At 49.5% G+C, this 24815-nt stretch overlaps 1 protein-coding gene across 19 annotated transcripts in view; it reads left to right on the top strand.

Moving 5' to 3' along the window:
• Positions 1-24815, top strand: part of MED15 (mediator complex subunit 15) — a 93058-nt gene that overhangs the window by 14499 nt on the left and 53744 nt on the right. The gene's annotated exons all lie outside the window — the stretch shown is intronic.

The following is a 24815-nucleotide window of genomic DNA, read 5'->3' on the forward strand; positions in this document are numbered from 1 at the left end:
AGGAGTTAGGAAACATGAGCATTTACTGCGTGGAGGGAGGACCTTGTAGGCTGAGAGTTCTGGGGCTCGAGGAGTAAGAGAGCCCAGGAGATGACGGAATGAGGGTGAGCAGGTACTAGCACTTTAGTGGGGGTGTTGTGCCAAGGAATTGAGCCTGTGTTTGGCATGTGGCATTCTTTGGAGTAATGAAATGCCAGTGTTGGGAATATCCCTAGAGTCCCTGTCCCTGGAGATGGATGCAGGGCAGAGAAGAGAGACCAGTTAAGCTATTAAGAGAGTTTGAACATTTGGAGGGAGTAGGGAACCTGTCCTTTTTCATCCTTATATTCTCACTGCTAGCTCACTGCCTGCCACATTGCTCCGTAAAATGATTGTGGCATGACCTAGTCGGGCGGGAGATTATAAAGGCCTGCATTAGACAGTGGTAGAAACTGAAAGAGGAAGACAGATTCCAGAGGAGGGGGAATGTAGACAATTCTTGATGACTAACTGGATGGAGGGGGGTGGGGTGTGGGGTGAAGCATTGTGGAAGGAAGGAAGCCGGGCTGAATGCTGGGAAACCTTTCAGTACAGTGGAAAGAGTAGGGACTGTAGAGTTAGTAGCTATGGGCTTTGGGAAGAATAGCCTTGGGATATTTCTGGGGATATTGCACAATCAGTGAACAGTGTTTTACTGATACAATATCGTTATCTGTAGGTGAAAACTTGAGGGATATCCCACTTCAGGGTTCCTGCAAGAAAAGTCCCCAGGGCAAGTGTTCTTCTCTGGGAAAGCCCAGAATTAAGAACTGGAAGGGTGAGTTGTCATCAAAGAAAATGGGGGTAGGGGAAGTGTTAGAGGGCTGGGAGGGTGATTGAAGAGTTTATGGGTGTTGAGTGACTGGATACTTCATAACTCAGCTTTATTTTGCTTCCGGGAGAATTGAGTTCTTTATTTTTTTCGATATTGCTGTTTGTGTATTTTTCTGTTGCTGCTCTAACAAATTACCACAAGTTTAGCATCTTAAAACAACACACCTTTGGCCAGGCGTGTTGGCTCACGCCTGTAATCCCAGCACTTTGGGAGACTGAGGCAGGCAGATCACGAGGTCAAGAGACTGAGACCCATCCTGGCCAACACGGTGAAACCCTATCTCTACTAAAAATCCAAAAATTAGCTGGGTGTGATGGCGCACACCTGTAGTCCCAGCTACTCAAGAGTCTGAGGCAGGAGAATTGCTTGAACCCGGGAGGCGGAGGTTGCAGTGAGCCGAGATCGTGCCACTGCTATCCCGCCTAGTGACAGAGCGAGACTCCATCTCAAAAACAAACAAAAAACACACATTTATCATCTGGTAGTTTCTGTAGGTCAGAGGTCCAAGTAGGTTCCACTAGGTCTCCTGCTATCAAGGCCTATCAAGGCTGAAATCAAGACGTTGGCAGGGTGCATTTCTTACTGAATGCCTTGGGGTGGAACTTGCTTGCAAGCCCATTTATGCTGTTGGCCATATTCAGTTCCTTGAGCTTGTAGGACTGAGGTGCCCTCTTTCCTTAGTGGCTGTTAGCCAGGAGTCAGTCTTTGTTCCCAGAAGCTGCCCGAATTCCTTCTCATGCTTTTTATGTGTCTCCCTCCAGCGAGGGCCAGTTCTTCTGCCACATCTCTCTGATTTCAGCTAGAGAAAATATCCTGCTTTTCAGGGCTCAGATTAGATTTAGTGCACTCAGAGGAGCCAGGATAATCTCTTTGTTTTAAAGTTTGTAATTTTAATTACATCTGCAGAATTCCTTTTGCCATGTAATGTAGCATATTCACAAGTTCTAGGGATTAGGCATGAGATGGGCATTCTCCTACCACAGCCGGGAGGAGCAGTTTCAGAGGTTGCCTTCCCTAGGTGATGTGGGTGTTCTCAGTTCTCAAATTTGTCTGTTTTCTCTCTAGGGTTCACTTTCTCTCTAGGGTTCACGTTGAAAGTCGTGATTCTTGGTGCCTTGATTTATTGTGCTCATAGGGTTAAAAAAAGATTTGCATTAGAATTCTAGACATACCTTTAACTCTTAACTTCCTCCCATGTTTTTACACTGTTGTTTAAATTTGGCCATTTTGGGAAATGCTTTATACCCAAGTAATTTATAGTTGATGAAGGGATAGAGAAAGTGTCTTGCTTGTGGCACCGTGACGCACACCTGTAATCCCAGCACCCTGGGAGGCTGAGATCTGGGACTACTTGAGTCCAGGAGTTTGAGACCAGCCTAGGTAACATAAACAAATACAACAATCAGCTGGGTGTGGTGGTGTGCACCCGTAGTCCCAGCTACTCTGGAGGCTGAGGTGGGGGGATCGCTTGAGCCTGGGAGGTCGAGGCTGCAGTGAGCTACGTTCACACCACTGCACTCCAACCTGGGCCACAGAGCAAGACCCTTCTCAAAAAAAGAAAAAAAAAAGCATTCTGAGTTTTGACAGAGGAGAAAACATCTGATGGTTACTTATCTGTCTCTACCAAGAGCCTAGGGAACAATGCCCCAGAGCATGAGCTGGTATATAGTCTAGTCTCCTGGCTCCCACTGAGAAAAAGGGATTTTGAGTTGAGGCTGGCTATGACTAGACAGCCATTGCAGGGACTCTCCAGTTCAGCCTCTTAGCCCTCCACTGCCTCCACCTCATCTGGGCCCATTCTGGGCTGTGGTCTCCTGCTCTCTTCCCAGTCCCATCCTTCTTCCCCCAACAGCACAAGTGAGGGTGAGGCCTAAAGTGTAGCCACTGCCCTGCTGCAGAACAATCAGTGACTTTTCTTAGCATTAGAATAAAACTCCAGATGTCCCACCCTCCCAGCCCCTCACCCTGACCTGGTATAGTCATCTCTTCTCCTACCCCCACCCTGTTCTGACCTCTCTGGTCTTTCAGCTTCTTGAACATTCTAAGCTTTTTTTTTTTTTTTTTTTTTTGAGACAAGATCTTGCTCTGTGGCCCAGGTTAGAGTGCAGTGGTACAATGATAGCTCACTGCAGCCTTGACCTCCCAGGGTCAAACGATCCTCCCACTGTAGCCTTCTGAGTAGCTGGGACTACAGGCACACACCACCACGCCTGACTGATTTTTATATTTTTTGTAGAGATGAGGTCACCATGTTGCCCAGACTGGTCTTGAACTCCTGGGTTCAGATGATCCTACTATCCTTCCAAAGCACTGGGATTACAGATGTGAGCCACTATGCCTGGCCCCTGAGCTCTTTCTTTTTAACCAATTTATTATCAAGTGTTTAAGGTATTGAAAAATGAGTAGACACCTCCCCACCACTGTATTCATGACTAGCTCCTTCTTTTAGGTGTCTGCTCAGTATGAGATACTCAGAGGATCCTTCCCTGCTTGATCTAAAGTTGGTCACCGCCTCTGATATGTTTTATCTCAGCCCTTTTTAGTTTCCCATAGGACCTCATACCTATGAAGCTTGGTACCTGGTATACAAAACACTTGTTGAGGAGTGGAATAGTATTTTCTTGGGGGCTGTGTGAGTCACCTCTTTTTTTTTTAATTTTTTTTTTTTGAGGTGGAGTCTCTCGCTCTGTTGCCCAGGCTGGAGTGCAGTGTCACAATCTCAGCTCACTGCAAGCTCCGCCTCCCAGGTTCACGCCATTCTCCTGCCTCAGCCTCCTGAGTAGCTGGGACTACAGGCGCCCGCCACCACGCCCAGCTAATTTTTTTTTTTTTTTTGAGATGGAGTCTCACTCTGTTGCCCAGGCTGGAGTGCAATGATGTGATCTCGGTTCCTTCAACCTCTGCCTCCCGGGTTCAAGCGATTCTCCTGCCTCAGCCTCCCGAGTAGCTGGGGTTACAGGCATGCGCCACCAGGCCCAGCTAATTTTTGTATTTTTAGTAGAGACGGGGTTTCACCATGTTGGTCAGGCTGGTCTCGAACTCCTGACCTCGTGATCCACCCGCCTCGGCCTCCCAAAGTGCTGAGATTACAGACATGAGCCACCGCGCCCAGCCAGGTCACTTCTTGTATTACAGTGGTATTCTTTATTTTTTTATTTTTTTAAGAGACAGGGTCTTGCTTTGTCACTTGGGCTGGAGTGCAGGTGGTATGATCATAGCTCACTGCAGCCTCAAACTCCTGGACTCAAGTGATTCTCCAGTGCAGTGGTATTCTTTACCTGAACCAGTGTACATTGTGAAGCTCTGGAGCCCCTGCTTTCTCCACTTGTTACACTTGTTAGCCTTTCTTTTTCTTTCTTTTTTTTTTTTTTTTTTTTGAGACGGAGTCTCGCCCTGTGGCCCAGGCTGGAGTGCATTGGTGCGATCTCAGCTCACTGCAACCTCCGCCTCCCGGGTTCAAGCAGTTCTCTGCCTCAGCCTCCAGAGTAGCTGGGATTACAGGCACCCGCCACCACACCTGGCTAATTTTTGTATTTTTAGTAGAGACGGCGTTTCACCATCTTGGTCAGGCTGGTCTTGAACTCCCAACCTCATGACCCACCTGCCTCGGCCTCCCAAAGTGTTGGGATTACAGGCGTGAGCCACTGCACCTGGCCTAGCCTTTCTTAATCGTGTCCCTCATCAATGAAATGGTAGAAAGCCAATCTGTTTTACAGGTGTGGTAGAAGGGAAAAATGAAGAGACCTCTGTACAAGCCTTTGCAGAGGTCTTGGGACTCAGTGGTGAGCTCCCTGCCACCACCTCCTGTGCCCTTGCAGGAGTAGGAGATTCTATAGTCTTGGAGAATGAGGGTGATACCCCGATACCCCAAGCCTGGTTAGGGAAATTGATGACCCTTATTGGAGCCTGTGGGGAGGTAGTTGGGAAATTGTTAGTAGCTTCATGTTGGCATTTTCTTTTTTGAGACAGAATCTTGCTCTCTCCCCCAGGTTGGAGTGCAGTGGCATGATCTTGGCCCACTGCAACCTCTGGCTCCCGGGCTTAAGTGATCCTCCCACCTCAGCATTCCCAAGTAGCTGGTACTACAGACACATGCCACCAGGCGCAGCTAATTTTTGTATTTTGTGTAAGAGACAGGGTTTCACCATGTCTCCCAGGCTGGTCTTGATCTCCTGGGCTCAAGTGATCCACCTGCCTCAGCCTCCCAAAGGGCTAGGATTACATGTGTGAGCCACCGTGCTTGCCTTTGTTGACTCTTTATTGAACATCTACTCTCCCTGCAGAAACTGCAGGATAAGCCACCCTTAGAACCAATTTAACTGGCCTTTTTGGGGCTTGGACCTTCCTCATGGGATTGCTGGGTTAATGTTGAGCCTGTCTCTGGGCTATAGGCTCTCAGAGAACAAGAGTGCATCTGCAATGACTAGTGCTGCACCTGTCATACAGGTTTGTAGAAAATATTTAAGCTGTGAATGAACAAAAGGACCTTATCAGCTATTTTCTTTCAATTCTTTTTGGTTTTTCTGTGATCCTATTCTTGAGACTTTTATCCCTCCCACCCCTCTGTACAGCAGATTGCACATATAAAGATGAAATAAATAGATGTCCATTGGGCAAAACAATACAGAGAGGAGGTGACACAGCTGGGGAAGGACAGTCCAGTATCTGATGAAGTGCCAGAAGGGGCTTAGGGGGAGCATGGAATGGAGCTGGAACTGCCAGGTCAGCCACCTCTTCTAGTGAAGCCTCCAGAGAGACGTGAGCTCCAAGTAAGACAACACAAGGAACAAAACATACAACTGAACAGCAACTTCCAAGGGTCTGGGGAGGTCTTCAGAAGGATAGGGAGTGCCCTTAAACTTGCAAGCCCAGATTCTGCCTGTGGGTCATGGTCCTTGCCATAGGCAGAAGCCAGTGAGTCAGCCTTGGCGGAGCTTTTTCTGTGGCTTTTCCCACTCACAGCTCTGTGCCCTTCTGGTGCAGCTCCAGCCCTTGTTTTCCAGCTTCATAGCCTGGTTGTCACATAAGTGGCTGCACTGGCTTACAGGTGTCTGTGTATAACCTATTGCTAGAATGTCCATTCCTTGAGGCTAGGGGCCCTGTCTGTCCCTCTCTTCACTTTCATAGCCCCAGTGCCCCATAGGGCTGCTCCTGATGGGCAAATAGGAAGTGGTTGTTGAGCCTCTAGGCCAGTCGTGACAGTGACCTGAGGGGACTTGAGCCCTCAGTCATCTGCTCAGGAGTTCAGGGCTTTCTCAACAGCAGCTGACGTGCAGCAGGCATGCTATGCCAAGCCCTGTTGCAGGAGTTGACAGATGTTGACTCATCCCCTCTTCATGCTTGCTTTGTCAGTAGATGTACATGTTACTCACATTTATAACATGAGGAAAATGAGACCTAGAGGAGAGGCCACTGCTGCTTAGAGTTACTCTACATGTTGTAAATCAGGGGTGTCCAGTCTTTTGGCTTCCCTGGGCCATGTAGGAAGAAGAATTGTTTTGGGCCACACATAAGATACACTAACACTAATGATAGCTGACGAGCTAAAAAAAAAAAATTGCCAAAAAATCTCATAATAAAGTTTACGAAGGCTGGGCGCAGTGGCTCACGCCTATAATCCTAGCACTTTGGGAGGCTAAGGTGGGTGGATTGCTTGAGGTCAGGAGTTTGAGACCAGTCTGGGCAACATGGTGAAACCCCATTTCTACTAAAAATACAAAAATTAGCTGGGCGTGGTGGCGGGCACCTGTAGTCCCGGTGGGGAGGCTGAGGCAGGAGAATTGCTTAAACCCGGGAGGCAGAGGTTGCAATGAGCCAAGGTCGCGCCACTGCACTCCAGCCTGGCGACAGAGTGAGACTCAGTCTCAAAAAAAAAAAAATATAGACCCACCTGGCCAAGATAATAAAACCTCGTCTCTACTAAAAATACAAAAATTAGCCAGGCATAGTGGTGCACACCTGTAGTCCCAGCTACTTGGGAGGCTGAGGTAGGAGAATCGTTCGAACCTTAGAGGCGCAGGTTGCAGTGAATCAAGATCACGCCACTTCACTCTAGCCGGTGACAGAGCAAGACTCTGTCTCAAAACAAACAAAAAAAAATTAAAAATAAATAAGTAGGTTGGGCGCGGTGGCTCACGCCTGTAATCCCAGCACTTTGGGAGGCTGAGGCGGGCGGATCACCTGAGGTCAGGAGTTCTAGACCAGCCTCAACATGGAGAAACCCTGTCTCTACTAAAAATACAAAATTAGCTGGGCATGGTGGTACATGCCTGTAATCCCAGCTACTCAGGAGGCTGAGGCAGGAGAATTGCTTGAACCTGGGAGGCGGAGGTTGCAGTGAGCCGAGATCACGCCATTGCACTCCAGCCTGGGCAACAAGAGCGAAACTCCGTCTCAATAAATAATAATAATAATAATAAATAAGTAAATAAACGAATGGTTGCTGAACCACAGCAGGACAAGACAGACAAACCCCTTTTATTTGTTTTTGTTTTTTGGACCCTAACAGCAGAGGAAGAGCCAGCCAGCAAGCCCCTTTTGAGCTTTGGCCTCTGCCAACCAGTACCCCCCAGACCTTAACCCCCAGCCCTACCAGGTCCCTTTTGTAAGTGACCCCACATGCCTACCACAGTTGCAGGCCCTGACATCCACCCTGACCAGAGGTCTTCCAGCTATTACTGGTGTTTGTGATGCTGTGGCTGTGGCCAGTCAAGGACCCATGCTGGGCATCCCGAGGTAGGAAGGACCATGACCACGTGATTATCTCCCTGCCACTATCATGGCAGGGCTGTGGGGTACTAGCCTCCTTTAAAGCATTCCTTGGGACAGTAATTTCTGTTAAATATCTGGAGGGCAAACATTTTAAGGAATTTTAATGAATTTTTAAAAATTCAAAATGAAAAATTTAAATCATAAAACCAAATAGAAGAAAGACCCCTGTGTCCATATACGCACCACTCTGCTTCAGTGATTATCAACTCTTGTCTCATGTACTTGACCTCCACACAATTATTATTACTATTTTTTGAGAAAGGGTCTTGTTATGTTGCCCAGGCTGGAGTGCAGCAGTACGATCATAGCTCACTGCAGCCAACTCCTGGGCTTAAGTGATCTTCCTGCCTTAGCTTCCCAAGTAGCTGGGATAAGGGTAGGCGCCACCATGCTGGCTAATTTTCTTATTATTTTTTTTTTTGGTAGAGACCAGGTCTTGGTTTGTTGCCCAGGCTGGTCTTGAACTCTTGGCCTCAAGTGATCCTCCTGCCTTTGCCTCCCAAAGTGTTGGATTACAGGCATGAGCCACTACGCCTGGCCGTCCCCAGTTATTTTGATGCCCAGACTGTTTTAGTGGCTGCCCACTGTCTGTGGATTCTGTTCTTAGTCTTGATCCTTCGTGCAGTGTTTGCACCTGCCTGCCAGTTCCTTGACCTGTGCTCCATCATACCAAGCTGGCAGTGGATCCTCAGACAATCTCAGTTCTTACTCCCTGCTCTGTGTCCAGTTTGTTTGCCTACCTAAAAGATCCTTCCTTTTCGTGGCTGAGCGGTGCAGCCGTTCTCCAAGGAGACTGGGCCTTCTGCTGCCCCCACCACCCTGGTCTTTTCACTGCCTCCACCCCGCTGCTCTTTTCACAGGCTTGGTGAGGAGTTTCCAGGTTGCACTTGGTTTGTTTGAAGGCTTATCTCCTCCTAGTCTGAACTCGTCAGGGCAGGAGCTTGAATCAATCATTTCCTGCCTCTCAGGACTGCTGTAGCAGGGGGATTCCTAGATCTGTCCAGTGCCAGTTTCCTGAGTACTGCTGCAGGCCCATTTCAGCTGCTATGGTGATGGGGGCTGTCCTGAGGGGACATTCACCTCAGGTAGAGATGGCAGAAACACCACAGGAAGATGCAACCAGTCAGCTCAGCTGGGGGCACTTAAATTAGATCCATTTTTTTTCTGGAAGGCCTTTTGGCAATACTGTTTATCCCAGTACCTTAAAAATGTCGATTTCCTCCAAGGGCGCAATCAGGAAAGTATTCAAAGCCTGATGGTGATGAGGGTGCTCATTGCCACATCATTGTCTCAGGAGTGGGATTTGTGAAACAGACCAACAGTGGGAGCTTGGTTAGAGTTGTAGCTGCAGGTGATGGGCTCTGTGCTGCTGTTGACATTGACGTGAGGGACTGCCATAATGCGTCAACATCGACAAGCGCTTGTTACCAAGCAGGATGCGTGGTACAGGCTGAGTTTTATTAAACAGATGTCTTTAACTGGTATGAATGATTTTAATTTTTTCTTTGTTTGAGATGGTGTCTCGCCCTGTCGCCCAGGCTTGCGTGCCTGGTGACTTCTCTCACCTGGGCCCTCAATGCCAGACCAGCCTTCCCAGGATGATTCCATCCTTTCCATCCCTGCAAGGGAGCTTGAGGCCCTTTCCCTTTCAGTTTGATACTGTCCTTCCAAGTTACCTTTCTTCATGTTGGCACGAGAGCTTTGTGCCACACCATGCCCTTTCCGGATGCTGTAGTGGCTGGCTCTTCCTCTGTCTCTGTGACCCTCTTCCCTGGTGAAGCTTTGACCTTGGCTTCATCCCCTCCAGATGACCCCTTATGGTTAGCTCAGCCTTTGGTGGCTCCAGAGCCCTCATTGAGTGCATCCTGACATGAACTGAACAGATTAACTATTTTTTGCCTTGCCAACAGCATTGGAAATTCCTTGAGTGTGGGACCTGGACTCATAGCTCTATGTCTCTTATAGTTCTTAGCACAATATCTTGGCCTAGATGAGGTACATAATAATTATATGTAGGGTTGTGGAAAGCAGTGCTGGCTTTAATTAAAGCCTGCCATGGTTTTGTCCATCAGTGCTGCCTAAACCGTTCTGAACTTCTCATTTTGAACTTTTTTCCCTCACAGCTTGTGATGGTTGATTTGCTTTTTGAGACATTCATTTATTTGTTTGTTTATTTGGCAGGGTCTCACTCTGTCACTCAGGCTGAAGTGCAGTGGCGTGATTGTGGCTCACTGCAACCTCCACCTCCTGGGCTCAAGCGATCCTCCCACGTCAGCCTCCCAAGTAGCTGGGACCACAGGTGTGTGCCTCCATGCCCGGCTAATTTGTGTAATTTTTTGTAGAGTCAGGGTTTTGCCATGTTGTCCAGGCTGGTCTCCAACTCCTGGGCTCAAGCGATCTGCTGCCTCCGCCTCCCAAAGTGCTGGGATTACAGGTGTGAGCCACTGTGCCTGGCCCTGAGACATTTATTTAAAGACAAAGGGGAGTACAGGCTAGAGAACAGAGGGGAATAGAATAGCAGCCAAGGCATAATTACCTCTAAACCATCACCCCATAAGGGAGATGTTCGCCTCAACTTTAGTAATGACTCTCTTTCTAGTCTAGGTGCAGGGCTGTTAATAGAGGCCCCGTGATTGGGTTAAGGGCTTGAGGTGCAATAACTCTGTTATTTAGGGCAGTGAGTCCTTGGAGAAGATGCTTTACCTTCTTTCCAAGCCCCATGTCTCCTTATTTTGAGGGTGGTTTTTTTTTTTTTTTTCTTGAGACAGTCTTGCTCTGTTGCCCAGGCTGGAGTGCAGTGGCCTGACCTCGGCTCACTGGCCTGACCTTGGCTCACTGCAACCTCCGCCTTCCGAGTTCAAGTGATTCTTGTGCCTCAGCCTCCTGAGTGGCGGGGATTACAGGCCTGTACCACCACACCTGGCTAATTTTTGTATTTTTATTAGAGATGGGGCTTCACCATATTGGCCAAGCTGGTCTCAAACTTCTGACCTCAGGTGATCTGCCTGCCGCATCCTCCCACAGTGCTGGGATTACAGGCGTGAGCCATTGCATCCGGCCTGAGGTTTTTATTTTGAGAATATTTCAAATGTACAGAGAGTTGCAAGGACAGTAAAAGCACTCAGGCATCCTCTTCCCTGGGATTCACCAGCTCATTCTCACTTTTACCATCTTCCCATCCTCCCTGGGGGCCTCCTCCTTCTGGGCTTCGTTTCGTTTTATTTGTTTCTGTCTTTTTAATTTTAATTTTTTTTTAACTAGCCCTTCTCTTTGGCAGGATTTGTTCACTTTTAATCCTTGGCCCCAGCAGCTTCTCTGAGCTCTGCCTATGAATCTAGGGGAGAGATAGGGGCTCACACAAGAGTGAAGTGTGAGCTGGAGGGCTGAAGGGGAATGAGGGACATCTGGGCCAAAGGCAGGGGACCAGCAAGGTCCCCACCCCTGGAACTTCTGTTCTTCCCAGCCTACGTACCCCTTGCTTCTTCTTATGTTGGTGGGCTCTGGGGGCTGGGTGAAAGCAGTGCTTGTAGGTTAAGAAGTGACTCATCCCACGTCCCCGCTGCCCTTCTCTTCTGTTCTTTGCTCTTTCCAAGCTTCCTTTCAGTCCTCCTCATCAGACATGACCTTTGAGGAAGTGATGAGTCTGCTATGTGTGAGACGGAGCCCCTGTTGTGAAGTAGAACTCAGGGTTCGTCCTCAGAAACCTCGGTGGGTCACCATACGTCCTGCAAGTGCTGTCAGTCTGCTTTGATTCGTGTGAGGGAGAAGTCCCTGCCAAGTGCTCTGTAGTAGGCATTCAGGCCAACCAAAGAACAGGGCAGGGTCCTGAGGCACAGGCTCAGAGCTCTTACTTATTTCATGGGGTGTTTAAATTGAGGTATAATCCCTATCACAGTGAACGACACGCATACTTCCAATCTTGAGTGTGCCACCAGAGAACTGTTGATACTCCCCAGATCTGCACCCAGCCAGGGCAAACTGTGCACCACTCTTCTGACTTCCATGGCCGGCGAGACATTTGGAATCTCTGTGCAATCACACTCTGTGCCATCTTTTTTTCGAGACAGGGTCTCGCCCTGTTGCCCAGGGTAGAGTGCAGTGGTACAATCTCGGCTAACTGCAGTCTCGACCTCCTGTGGGCTCAAGCAATCTTCCCACCTCAGCCTCCCAAGTAGCTGGTACTACAGGTGCTCACCACCATGCCCTGCTAATTTTTGTGTTTTTTGTAGAGATGGGGTTTTGCCATGTTTCCCAGGCTGGTCTCGAACTCCTGGGCTCAAGCAATCCACCTGCTTCAGCCTCCCAGAGTGCTGGGATTACAGTCCTCTGTGCAATTGTGTGCATCATGTGTGAAATTTATCCTCATTTATCCTCACAGGCAGCAGTTGTTCTATTTTTTTTTTTTTTTTTTTGAGACGGAGTCTCACTCTGTTACCCAGGCTGGAGTGCAGTAGCACAATCTTGGCTCCCTGCAACCTCTGCCTCCTAGGTTCCAGCAGTTCTCCTGCCTCAGCCTCCCGATTAGCTGGGATTACAGGCACATACCACCATGCCTAGCTAATTTTTATATTTTTAGTAGAGACTGGGTTTCGCCATGTTGGCCAGGCTGGTCTCGAACTCCTGACCTCAGGGGATCCACCCACCTCGGCCTCCCAAAGTGCTGGGATTACAGGCATGAGCCACCACGCCCAGCCTGTGTTTTTTTTTTTTTTGAGACGGAGTCTCACTCTGTCGCCTAGGCTGGAGTGCAGTGGCTTGATCTTGGCTCACTGCAAGCTCTGCCTCCCGGGTTCACACCATTCTCCTGAGTAGCTGGGACTACAGGCGCCCGTCACCACACCCGGCTAATTTTTTTGTTGTTGTTGTATTTTTTTTTAGTAGAGATGGGGTTTCACCATGTTAGCCAGGATGGTCTCCATCTCCTGACCCCGTGATCCCCCTACCTCGGCCTCCCAAAATGCTGGGATTACAGGCGTGAGCCACTGCGCCTGGCCTTATTTATTTATTTATTTATTTATGTATTTATTTCTGAGACAGAGTCTTTCTCTGTTGCCTAGGCTGGAGTGTGGTGGCTCAATCTCACCTCACTGCAGCCTCTGCCTCCAGGGTTCACATGATTCTCCCACCTCGGCCTCCAGAGTAGCTGGGACTACAGGCGTGCACCACCATGCCTGGCTAATTTTTGTATTTTTAGTAGAGATGGGGTTTCGCCATGTTGGGCAGGCTGGTGTTGAACTCCTGACCTCAGGTGATCCACCCGCCTTGGCCTCCCAAAATACTGGGATTATAGGCGTGAGCCACCGTGACCAGCCTGTTCTTGTTTATGATGTGTTATTCCATGGAGGACTCTGTTCCAGATAACTCTTTTATTTTGTGCCTAATGAACTTTGGTGTTAGTTCCAGATGTTGGCTACATGAAGGCAACCCCAGGAATGGCTTTGGTCATGTCTTCTGGTAAATATATGCACTTAATTCTCTGGGCTGTGCACCTAGAAGTTAAATAGAGGACTGGGTCAGGGGATGTGTCTCTTAGCATGTTCTGCTGAACACTGTTCCCAAGTGGTACCAGTTTACGTTCCCACCAGCAAAATGTGAGGGAGTTCCACTTGCTGGACATCCTTGCCAACACCTGGTATTGTCAAGGAACCTGTCTGTAACAGGCACTCTCGTTGATTTTGAATGCACACTGAAATTTACTGGGTGCAGTGACAGTAGGAAGGGAAAGGATGATTAAAAAAAGAAAAAAAGGAATAGAAAGGCTGATCTAGGAGGGAGGAAGCTCATAAGGAAATAAGTGGTAGGATTTGGTGATTCCATGTGTGAATGCTCGTATTCCGTGTGCATGCGTATATGAGCTTGCAGGAGAAAGGGAGGAGGGAGCCACTGGTATGCACTCCACCAGTTCTCCTGCCGCAGCCTCTCTGCTGATCTGAGGGCTGGGTGTAAGGTGATGATGTGGGGAGTGGGTGTGGGTGAAATTTCCAACAGTCAGTGGGAGATGGGGGAAGCAAAGCTGGGAAGAGCAGCCTGCTGCAGGAGCAAGTGGGTGGGCCGTCCTGGAGGCTGGATGAAACCTGTCTGCCTAGGTGGGGATGGCAGAAGGGGCAGAGCAGAAAACTCCAGAGCAGGGCTGTGGTGGGCAGAGCAGATGTGAAGGAAGACTGTGGGATGAGAGGATGGGGCACGGTGGAGCCCCATCAGCCTCCAGTCACAGCAGCCCCGGTCCCGTCTCTCCCTCCTGTTTTGGTCAGTACCTTCAGGACTTGTGGGTGTAGTATTTCGTTCCATTCCGGATAACATTGTAGAAGACTGAAAAACAGGAAGGTGTTTTCCATACTGTCTCCAGAGCTGGCTGTTACTGACATATTGATATATTTCCACCAGTCTTGTGTGTGCTTATAGCTTGATATGTATGCATTTTAAATATGTAAATATGTATACACATGTATTTTTAAAGTGAAACGAGGCTGAGACTGTGAGTTCAGTTTTGAGTTATAGGTTTCCCATGGCTTAGGTTGTGTTCTCTCCCTGGATGGAGTCTGGCTGGGACCTGCATGCTCACAGCCCAGGTTCACATGAGGTGTGGATCATGCACAATCATCCCACGGGCTTGAGATAAGCATTTGACTTCCTTTTTTTTTAAAAAAAAAGTTCATTATGGACTTTTTCAAGTGTTCCCAGAAGTAGAGATAATAGAAAAGTGGTCTCCCAACTACTTTGAGAGTTAGCAACATATGGCCAGTGTTGCTTCACCCACCCTTCCTCATCACCTCCTGGACTATTTTAAATCACATCCCAGACACCAGATGATTTCAACTGTGAGTACTTGAGTGCAGATCTCTAAAAGATCGAGCTTCCCCACCCCCACCAAATACCACAGAGCCATGTGAGATCAGCATTTGGGTTGGCAGATCTCCTCCTTGCCACATGCTTGCCTGGTGGTGAATGGGACACTTTCAGGCGAGACCTAGGGGAGCCCCAGGCCAGCACCAGGACAGAGATCTCGAGGCCTTTCCAACTCTGCTGGTTCTTCAGAAGTCAAACCAACAGATTGGAGTATGTGAAGGAAGCTCGTGTATTCTTCTGAACTAGCTTAGACAACAGTACACAGTTTGAAGGGCAGCAGCCTTTTCTGCAGGTTAGTTCTTTCAATGATCTTGTTTACTGGGAGTTGAGAGACCTTGAGGATAGAGGCAAGAAAGCGTCATCAAGCAGCCCAGAGGGGTGTACAGTGTTTGAAGTCTCCTGTATTGGTATGATTCGAGATTTTCTTTCTGCAGGACCAAAATACCCATTCCTACATGTGGGTGGAGAGTTAAATTCTGAAGTATATATTTTTATCTTGTTAAAAAAACACTTTTATGTTTCTTTAAAAAGTAAAAGAACCAGAATGTAGAAGTTTCAGTAAAGGAAAAAGTTACAGTCTGTTTGGGATACAGTTTGACAAATGTGCTCCCAGCTGCCTGAGAGATAGAGAGGCCAGATGTTTGCTTTGGTTACATTGATGACTGAACAATCGGTATCTCATCATTTCCTGCCTTAGAGATGAAAGCACCTGGGCACTGGGGCAGTAAATTGGCTGCAGGATTGGAAGAAGTCCAAGGACAGTGTGGGATGCCACCCTGTAGCTGTCTAGAGACCTAGTGAAGGTCAGAAGGCTGGATGAGAACAAGCCCTGCACTGATGGAGGACAGGGAAGGGGCTTTTCTGGCTGGGAGTGTGGTGAGGCATTTGAGCTGCAGCCAGAAGGCACCTCTCAGATTGGTGGGGCTTGGGGTGGGGGTGGGAGGAACTGCTTTGCCTGTGCCGTTGGCCTCACTCATCCTGAGGTCCCTTCCAACTCCATCCATACTCTGACTGTGGGGCCACTTGCAGAAGGAATATGTGGCAGGTTTTTTTTTGTTTTGTTTTGTTTTGTTTTTTGTTTTGAGACGGAGTCTAGCTCTGTCACCCAGGCTGGAGTGCAGTGGCACGATCTCGGCTGACTGCAACCTCCGCCTCCCGGGTTCAGGCGATTCTCCTGCCTCAGCTTTTGGAGTCGCTGGGCTTACAGGCGCCTGCCACCATGCCCAGCTAACTTTTGTATTTTTAGTAGAGACGGGATTTAGTAGAGACGGGATTTCGAACTCCTGACGGGATTTCGAACTCCTGACCTCGTGATCCGCCTGCCTTGGCCTCCCAAAGTCCTGGGATTATAAGTGTGAGCCACTGTTCCCTGGCCTGTGGCAATTTTTTGAGACGCTCCTGGGGGTCCAAATTGCTAATAGAGGAGAAACTTACTGTCCCTGTGTTGACTGAGACAGGAAGGTTTAGATAGGTGAAAGTGGTCTGGGCGCAGTTGCTCACACCTATAATCCAGCACTTTGGGAGGCCAAGGTGGGAGAATCGCTTGATGCCAGGAATTCAAGACTAGCTTGGGCAACATAGTGAGATCCTGTTTCTATAAAAAATAATTTTAAAAAATTAGCTAGGCCTGTAGTCCCAGCTACTCGGGAGACTGAGGAGGGAGGATTGCTTGAGCCTAGGAGTTGGAGGCTGCAGTGAGCTGATTGCGCCACCATACTCCACCCTGGGCAACACAGAGAGCCTGTCTCAAAAACAAAAAAAAGAAAGGTGAACATGAGTTTTTTTGTTTTTTTTTTTGACATAGTTTTGCCCTGTCCCACAGGCGTGGGCCACCACGCCCAGCTAATTTTTGTATTTTTAGTGGAGATGGGGTTTCGCCATGTTGGCCAGGCTGGTCTTGAACTCCTGGCCTCTCAAGTGATCCACCCACCTCGGTCTCCCAAAGTTTTGGGATTACAGACATGAGCCATTGAGCCTGGCCAAACATGACCTTTCTCTTTTTTTTTTTTTTTTTTGAGACGGAGTTTCACTCTTGTTGCCCAGGCTGGAGTACAGTGGCACGATCTCGGCCCACTGCAAACTCCACCTCCCGGGTTCAAGCGATTCTCCTGCCTCAGCCTCCTGAGTAGCAGAGATTACAGGCATGCACCACCACGCCTGGCTAATTTTGTATTTTTAGTAGAGACGGGGTTTCTCCATGTTGGTCAGGGTGGTCTCAAACTCCCCACCTCAGGTGATCCACCTATCTCAGCCTCCCGAAGTGTTGGGATTACAGGTGTGAGCCACTGCACCCGGCCACGTGACCCTTCTTAATAGCTATTGTTTGCTGAGTATTTCTCTACGACACTCTTTATGTGCATTTTGTCATTTAATTTTAATTTTAATTTTTTTTTTTTTTTTTTTGAGACAGGGTCTTACTCTTTCACCCAGGCTGTAGTGTAGTGGCACGATTTTGGCTCGCTGCAGCCTCCGCCTCCTGGGCTCAAGAAATCCTCCCACCTCAGCCCCCGAGTTGCTGGGACTACAGGCATGCACCACTATGACTGGCTAAGTTTTTGTATTTTTTGTAGAGATGGGGTTTCACTATATTGCCCAGGCCAATCTTGAATCTTGAACTCCTGGGCTCAAGCATGAGCCACCACACTCGGCCTCATTTAATTTTTAATTACTTTAAATTTTATCAACATAATATATCACATAAACTGTAAAAAGACAAGAAACTACTGTGGTTCCCATTCTGCCAGTTCTCCCCAGAGGTAGCAACTGCCTTTACATCTGAGCTTTCTTCCGGCATATACCTCTGATTCTAGGTAATAGGCACATGCTGCTTTTGCAACTTGGCGTTTTACAAATTATGTTGGCTTGCTCTGTAGCTCCCTTCCATCGCCATTATCTCTGCTTCTCCTCCCTCATTCTTCCAGTATTCTACTTTCTGCATAAATCGGTAATGAATGTTTACATTTTCTGCCTACACAAATGATATTCACAGCTGAGCATAGTGGTGTACTGCAATTGCTTGTTATTTTTTTCCTAGGAAAGAATTGCCTTTTCAACACTATGCCCAGTTTTCTGTGTATCTATTCCTATTCTTCCTTTATTTTCCGGTTGCCTCTCAGTACAGTTATCTTCAGGCTCAGTGCTAGTGAGCTGTCAGTTTCAGTTCAAACCCCTGGCCTCAAGTGATCCATCCACCTCGGCCTCCCAAAGGAGGTGGGCGGTGACCCTCTTGGACCTCCCTTCTGGAACCCTCTAGGCAGTGGCCGCAGGCGTGGTGTGACAGCCCTCAGCGTGCTTGTCTGCCCAGACTGGGACTGTTGTCTTCCTTTGTTGGGTCCCTTGTTTTCTATATCCTGTGTCTCATCCTTTGTGATTTATTCCCTCATTCTGCTAGCTTCCTGAGAAGGGACTCCTGGGAATTAACTTTCTGGAGACCATGCCAGTTTGAGTGCATCTAGGCCCCCTGGTGGGACATGCTAACTGGGGAATTTAAAATGATGTTACACTGCGCTGCCCTTGTGCTGGCTTGTGCTTCTGTCTCCTGAGGTGCTAGCTCTCAGCCTCATATGACTTGTCTTGATCCCTAAACCCAAGTCCTGCTCTACTTGGGAAGTTCCTTTGAGTCATTTCAGGGGAATCTCACTCCCTACACTTCCTGTGCTGGAGTGTTTAATGTTCACTCTTTGGGCCTCTAGTTTTATCTTTTATCTCCTGTTTTCTATCTCTTTTACTTTTAGCTCTCCTAAGTGATTTCCTCAATTTGTCTTTGACCTTTCACTGCTTTTATTTCCAAGAACTCCTTCTTTTTCCTTTTTTGTAATCTGACTTTTCCCTTTTTATAGCACCCATTCCTGTTAAATGGATACAATGTAGTATAATATTTATATATATTATAATAAATTCTACTGTTTTTTTTGATAAATTTTCACTTTATTGCCCAGGCTGGAATGCAGTGATGTGTTCATGGCTCACTATGGCCTCGAACTCCTGGGCTCAAGTGATCCTCCCACCTCAGCCTCCCAAGTAGCTGGGACTGCAGGCATGCACCACCACTCCTGGCAAATATTTTTGTTTTTTGTAGAGATGGGATCTTGTGATGTTGCCCAGGCTGGTCTCAAACTCCTGACTTCAGCTGGACGCAGTGGCTCACACCTGTAATCCTAGCACTTTTGGGAGGCCGAGGGCAGGCGGATCACAAGGTCAGGAGTTCGAGACTAGCCTGGTCAATATGGTGAAACCCCATCTCTACTAAAAATCAAAAATTAGCTGGGCATGGTGGCGCGCGCCTGTAGTCCCAGCTACTCGGGAGGCTGAGGCAGAAGAATCACTTGAACGTGGGAGGCAGAGGTTGCAGTGAGCCGAGATCGTGCCACTGCACTCCAGCCTGGGCGACAGAGCGAGACTCCATCTCAAAAAAAAAAAAAAAATCAAACTCCTGACCTCAAGTCATCCTCTCGCCTCAGCCTCTGAAAGTACTGAGATTACAGGTGCGAACCACTGCACCTGGCCTAATAAATTCTACATTTCCTTCTTCTTGCTGAATTTCTGTTACCACTAAATTACTCTTTTCTTGTGGGGTCTTTATTGGCCATGTTATGGTGTCTGGCTGCCCTTGGCTGGTTGCTCACTCTGAGAGGGACCCTCCAAAGCCTAGGAGTCTTCTTCCAGCACGTGGAGCTTGTCGACTGGGAACTTCATTGAAGGCTCATCTGGCTGCAGATTCTGAGTCCTTCCTCCAGAACAATGGTCCCCAACCTTTTTAGCACAAGGGACCGGTTTCACAGAAGACAATTTTTCTACAGACCGGCAGATGAGGGTGGTTTCAGGATGAAATTGTTCCACCTCAGATCATCAGGCATTAGATTCTCATAAGGAGCTTGCGACCTGGATCCCTCACATGCACAGTTTACAGTGGGGTTCGTGCTCCTATGAGAATCTGATGCCACCACTTATCTGACAGGAGGCAGAGCTCAGGCAGTAATGCTTGCACACCCTCTGCTCACCTACTGCTGTGAGGCCTGGTTCCTAACAGCCCACAGACCTGTACTGGTCTGTGGCCCAGGGCTTGGGGACCCTGCCCTAGAGCATGGTCTTCCAGACACTGGGCTGTGGGTGAAGACCTGGCTGCCAGCATGCTGCTCACTGCGATGGAGGAGGCTGATGGGCCAGTGGGTCTCGGCAGTTAGCGTGCATCGATCTAGTCACTTAGACCAGAGCACAGATGACCACACAACCCACCTCTCTCAGTGTCCTACCTGTGCCTTTTCAACTGGGTGGGTTGGCCCCCTAGTCCAGTGACTATCCGTTTCATGCTTTTCCAGAGAGTAAACCTCCTGTGGTCACCTGATGCTGGAGTAGCTACCCACAGTGTAAAGTTGGGGAGTGAGGGATGCAGGGATATCTTTCACCCTCTGTCCCAGAGCACTTGGTGCAGCCTGGCCTCAACCTGGCAAAGACCTAGGGCTGTCACTGGGTGGGCGCACCCCCTCCTCACTGTTACTTAGGATTCTGGTTTCTTGGTCCTCTTGCTGTGTACGTTACCACTGGGCCATCAGCTTTCCAGCTTCTAAAAGGCTGTTGAGGCCACCATTTCCATTCTTCCTGGTTTTTTTTTCTGTGGTTTTAGTCAGGTTTTAAGATGGAAGGGAATTAAATGTGCAGGCTTTGTTCCTCATTTCAACTTGGAGGTTCATATCTATTATTTATTTATTTATTTAGAGACAGAGTCTCACTCTGTTACCCAGGCTGGAGTGCAGTGGTGCTACCTTGGCTCACTGCAACCTCCACCTCCCTGGTTCAAGCGATTCTCTTGCCTCAGCTTCCCAAGTAGCTGGGATTATGGCCGCACACCACCATGCCCAGCTAATTTTTATATTTATGTATATATTTTTTTGAGACAGAGTTTTACTCTTGTCACCCAGGCTGGAGTGCAATGGCTTGATCTTGGCTCACTGCAACCTTCACCTCCCAGGTTCAAGTGATTCTCCTGCCTCAGCCTCCCGAGTAACTGGGATTATAATGCACGCCACCATGCCTGGCTAATTTTTGTATTTTTATTTTTTATTTTTGAGACAGAGTTTCACTCTTGTTGCTCAGGCTGGAGTGCAGTGGCGGGATCTTGGCTCATTGCAACCTTTGCCTCCCGGGTTCAAGCCATCCTTCTACCTCAGCCTCCCGAGTAGCTGGGATTGCAGTGCCCACCACCTTGCCCTTTTGTATTTTTAGTAGAGATGGGGTTTCACCATGTTGGCCAGTCTGGTCTCGAACTCCGGACCTCAGGTGATCCACCTGCCTTGGCCTCCCAAAGTGCTGGGATTACAGGCGTGAGCCACTGTGCTCAGCTAATTTTTGTATTTTTAGTAGAGACATTTCACCATGTTGGCCAGGCTGGTCTCGAACTCCTGACCTCAAGTGATCCACCTACCTCCGCCTCCCAGAGTGCTGGGATTACAGGCGTGAACCACCACACCTAGTCCAAATCTTTTTTTTAATATGGGAAAATCTTTTTTCCTTTATAGTGTCTGCTTCTGGTGACATGCTTAGGAAACCATCATCCTGATATTGTATAACTCTCCTTCTGTTGTCTTGTGGTCCTCTGTGATTTAGGTTTTTAAACACATAGGGTAAAGGGTCCCACATACAAGCTGTGGGCTCCTGTCCCAGGTGGGCAAGCAGGCTGCACACACAGGCAGCAATTTACTGGGAGGCTTCTTGGGTGGGGTGAAGTGGAGCTGCCAAAAATTTATTCTGCCCTATGAGAGTTCACTTGATTGATAGATGTTGTGTTTCTCAAAATTAGAAAATTAGAAGAAACTCACAGAAGTTTCCTTCGAGCAGAACATAAATCGGCTGAGAGGAATCATCCTGCCCCCCTGAGGTCAGGAGGGTGAATCTGTGCCCCAGGGAGGAACGCACCTTCCTGCTTTAGACACCAGCAGAGGACAGAGAAGCTGGCCGTCCTGGGAATTCATGCCCTCATTCAGCAATGGGAAAGCAGTTGGACCAGGGAAGGGGGCCTGGCAGTGTGGCAGGGGGAGCAGTGGTAAAGAGGGTGGGGTCAGGGGAGAGGCCTCATTGAGAGGGGAGAGGGTCCTTGGTGGGAACCAGGGCGGTTGTGGAAGGAAGAGTCAGGGCGTGGAGCAGAGCAGAGCGGGAGTTGGGGTGGGGAGGCCAGTTCATGCCTCATCAACATGCCTGTGTGAGTGTCCTTCCTGCGGGCTGTGGAGCTGGCCTCAGGATACACTGCAGGTGACTCAGCTCCAATGGGAGGGTGGCTCTGCCTGAGGGAGCTGCACATGCTCATTGGGCCATCGTCTGCTGAGGAGGGGGCAACAATAACCTCAACACATGGTGGAGGTGTTTTGGGATGCATCCTATTGCACATTTGGGCAGGTTGTTGCCTGACTTATTTCTTTAACGCATACCTAGCACTTCCTGTATGTCCAGTGCCTTATAATATTAACTACTATCATCCTCAGGGCTACCCATGAGGTCGGCACTGTCCCCACCCTTTGTGCAAAGGAAGGATAGGGAGGCGCTGCCAGATGGGTTGAGGGCAGACCGGGGCAGCTTGCCTCAGGCCTCCCTGGCCTTAGCAGGCTTTAAGTTTGATGCCCTGTGCTCCTTCCCTAGGAAGCTCAGTTTGCCAGTTTTTTGCTTTATCTTAGTCTCATTCAGATTACAAGGACTGGGACTGGACTCCTGTTGCCAGTTTCTCAATTTGGAATAGGAAGGAGGTGAGGAACAACAGGCCCATGCTGGGCAGAAGCCCTGCAGACCAGGCCAACAATGGGCCTCTCCTCACTGCCTGGCCCTGTCTGTGCACCTTCGTCCTGGCCACAGCCTCTCAGAGCCCCTCCTTTATGAAGAGGTCACGCTTTAGGGGAGGGAGTGCCTCTCCCAAGACCCAGAGCTGGTGAGTGGCTAGGTTGGAATTTGAGCCCAGGCCCCTCCTCCCCTGTCTGCTTCCTGCCAGGCCCAGCTGCCTGCCCCAGCACACGCCTTCCCCCAGGCACCCTGGCCTCCACTGCCAGGACGTGCTTGTTTGAGGCCTGGATTCCCCCATGGCTGCCACGCTGATTCTCCGTTCTGCACGTCGTGTCCCATCAAAATGCATGACAGTACCACTCCTTGTGTTAAAAAGAGCCAGTTATTGTGCCTGGCAGTGATGACTGCCCACTGCACACAAAAGTGGACGCTGTTGTCTCTGCTCTCAGGGTGTTCTTAGTATAGTGGGGCTGGCACACAGAAACCAGAGATTCCTCCAGGAAGTGCCACAGACATACATGGGTGAGGTGGCTACAGGGTTTCTGTGCAGCCGACAGCAGGGGTGCCTGGGTGGGAGCAGGGTGGGAGGCCCTAACAGGCCTGATGGGATAGTCAGGCAATGTGCCAGGTAGTAGGTCATCGTCCCTGGGGCCTTGGGGAGAGTGTGTGGGGCAGGCGCAGGAGCAGGCTCCTCAGTGGGCTTCTGGACAGGCTGCCTGCTCTGCTGGTGAGGAGCGAGGCTCAAAGCAAGCAGGGGCCTGGGTTGCTTCCCACACTCAGTGGCAGTCGCTCACTGGCAGTCATGTGACCTGGGGAGCTGGCGAGGGCGTGGGGGTAGGAATGGGAACGGGAGACAGAGGCCCTTTGGGAGGAATTGCCACAGATGCAGTGGGAGTTGGGGCAAAGATTTGAACTTTGGAGAATTAAAGGTGGCAGTCAGAAAGTGAAGGGAGTTCCCAAGTTTCTGGGATGGGCACTTGGTGCTGGGAGATGAAGACACGAAGAGCTTTTCTTGATGTATCCCTGCTGGCTGCTCACGCAGGGTCGGGCAATGCTATTAAGACACACTGTGTTCTGGGAACAGTTCTGGACAGTAAGGACATCCTCAGACCCCTTGGTGGGGGAGCTCCAAGGGCCTGTAATGATGAATCGGTCCCCTGGGAGGCTTCAGTCTAAGCTAGATACCAGTTGAACCCTGACTGAGTACACAGACATAGCTATGGCAACCAGCTAGACCATGGCCAAAGGCAGAGCACTGGAGCCCAGTTCACAGCAAGGGACTGTGTGCTCTGAGCCGGTAACAGTCCTTGTGTTCAGAGGTCTGGCTGGTCACAACCAGGGAGTGGCCCCCAGCCCCCTTCCTCAGCTAGAGCGAGCACCACCCAGGCAGCCTTGGGTTCTTTGGTGGCCGCCTCATAGGCCTGTACTGTTTGTGAACCTGTTGCTTATGTTGGACACGGCTGTGGCAGGACAGCCATCGAGGGTCTTCCCTTGTGAGCTGACACCAGTCTGCTCTTTGTCCTCCTCTGGCTGGACAGGCCCTCGTCTTCCCGGCTTGCTTGTGTGGGGGAAGAGCTCACTGTGACATGTGGGTTCTCTGTTCTTTGTCTCAGGCTGTGCTCCTTACTCCGTGTTGGGGGCTGTCTCCTTGTGTGATAGTTTCCTTTCAGTTCGTGACAGTGGCTCGAAGGGTTTTGTTTTCAGGAGACAGAGACTGAGGAGTAGCCATTCGGGTCTGGCTGCTCAGGAAGGCATGCTGGGGATGGCAGCAGAGCCCAGCTCAGGGAGATCAGAAGGGGGCTTTGGGAGCAGCCAGTGCTGTTCTGAAGGTGGGCCTGGGTCCTGCCTGCAGCCTCCCGCAGCGGGTGTGTTAGGTCTAAGGGAGGAAGGAAGGGGACTTGACCTCAGCAGGAGTGTGAAATGGGTACCCTCGTGGAGTCAATGTCCAGGCAGGGGATGCCTCTGAAAAGCGCCAGGCCAGCTGGAGAGGAAAGGGCAGGCATCTGCAGGGAAGTGTGGGGGATTAGCTGCAGAGTTCCTGGGTTCTTTTTCGCTTTGTCTCTATTTTGTGACACTTGATCTTCAAACTAGAAACAGGAGCAAAGACATTTTCAAAAATACAGTTGACAGAACTGCAAAACCACACAGGGTCTGTTACTGGCCACCAAACCTCCTGGGCCTCCCTGGGTAGATGCTGTGGGAGAGATGTGGGAGTGACATGGCACAGTGCTGCTGTTCTGAGCCATAGCCTTGCTGGAGGAGCGCCTTGCTGGAGGAGCACCTTGCCCCTCGGCCCCACTCTGACCCTCCGAAGCTCATGTGGAACTGGACATTTACCCCAACTCGGTTTCCTGGTGTTGGCCTGTCAAGACTTGCCTGTTTCTGGCCTCCAGCTTGGTCCATGCTCCTCAGGCTCTGAGTAGCTGACGGTGCCCACAGTGTCCATGTCATCTGTGACATTACCCAGGACAGGACAGGGCCCGTCTGCCAGTACATCCCCTGGTGTATGGTGCCACCTTGCCTTCAGCTCACCAAGCATATTTCTTCAACCTGGTCATCCCACCACCTCAGAGCTATTGCA

The sequence above is a fragment of the Pan paniscus genome, chromosome 23 (assembly GCF_029289425.2).
Source record: "Pan paniscus chromosome 23, NHGRI_mPanPan1-v2.0_pri, whole genome shotgun sequence".
Lineage (NCBI taxonomy): Eukaryota > Metazoa > Chordata > Mammalia > Primates > Hominidae > Pan > Pan paniscus.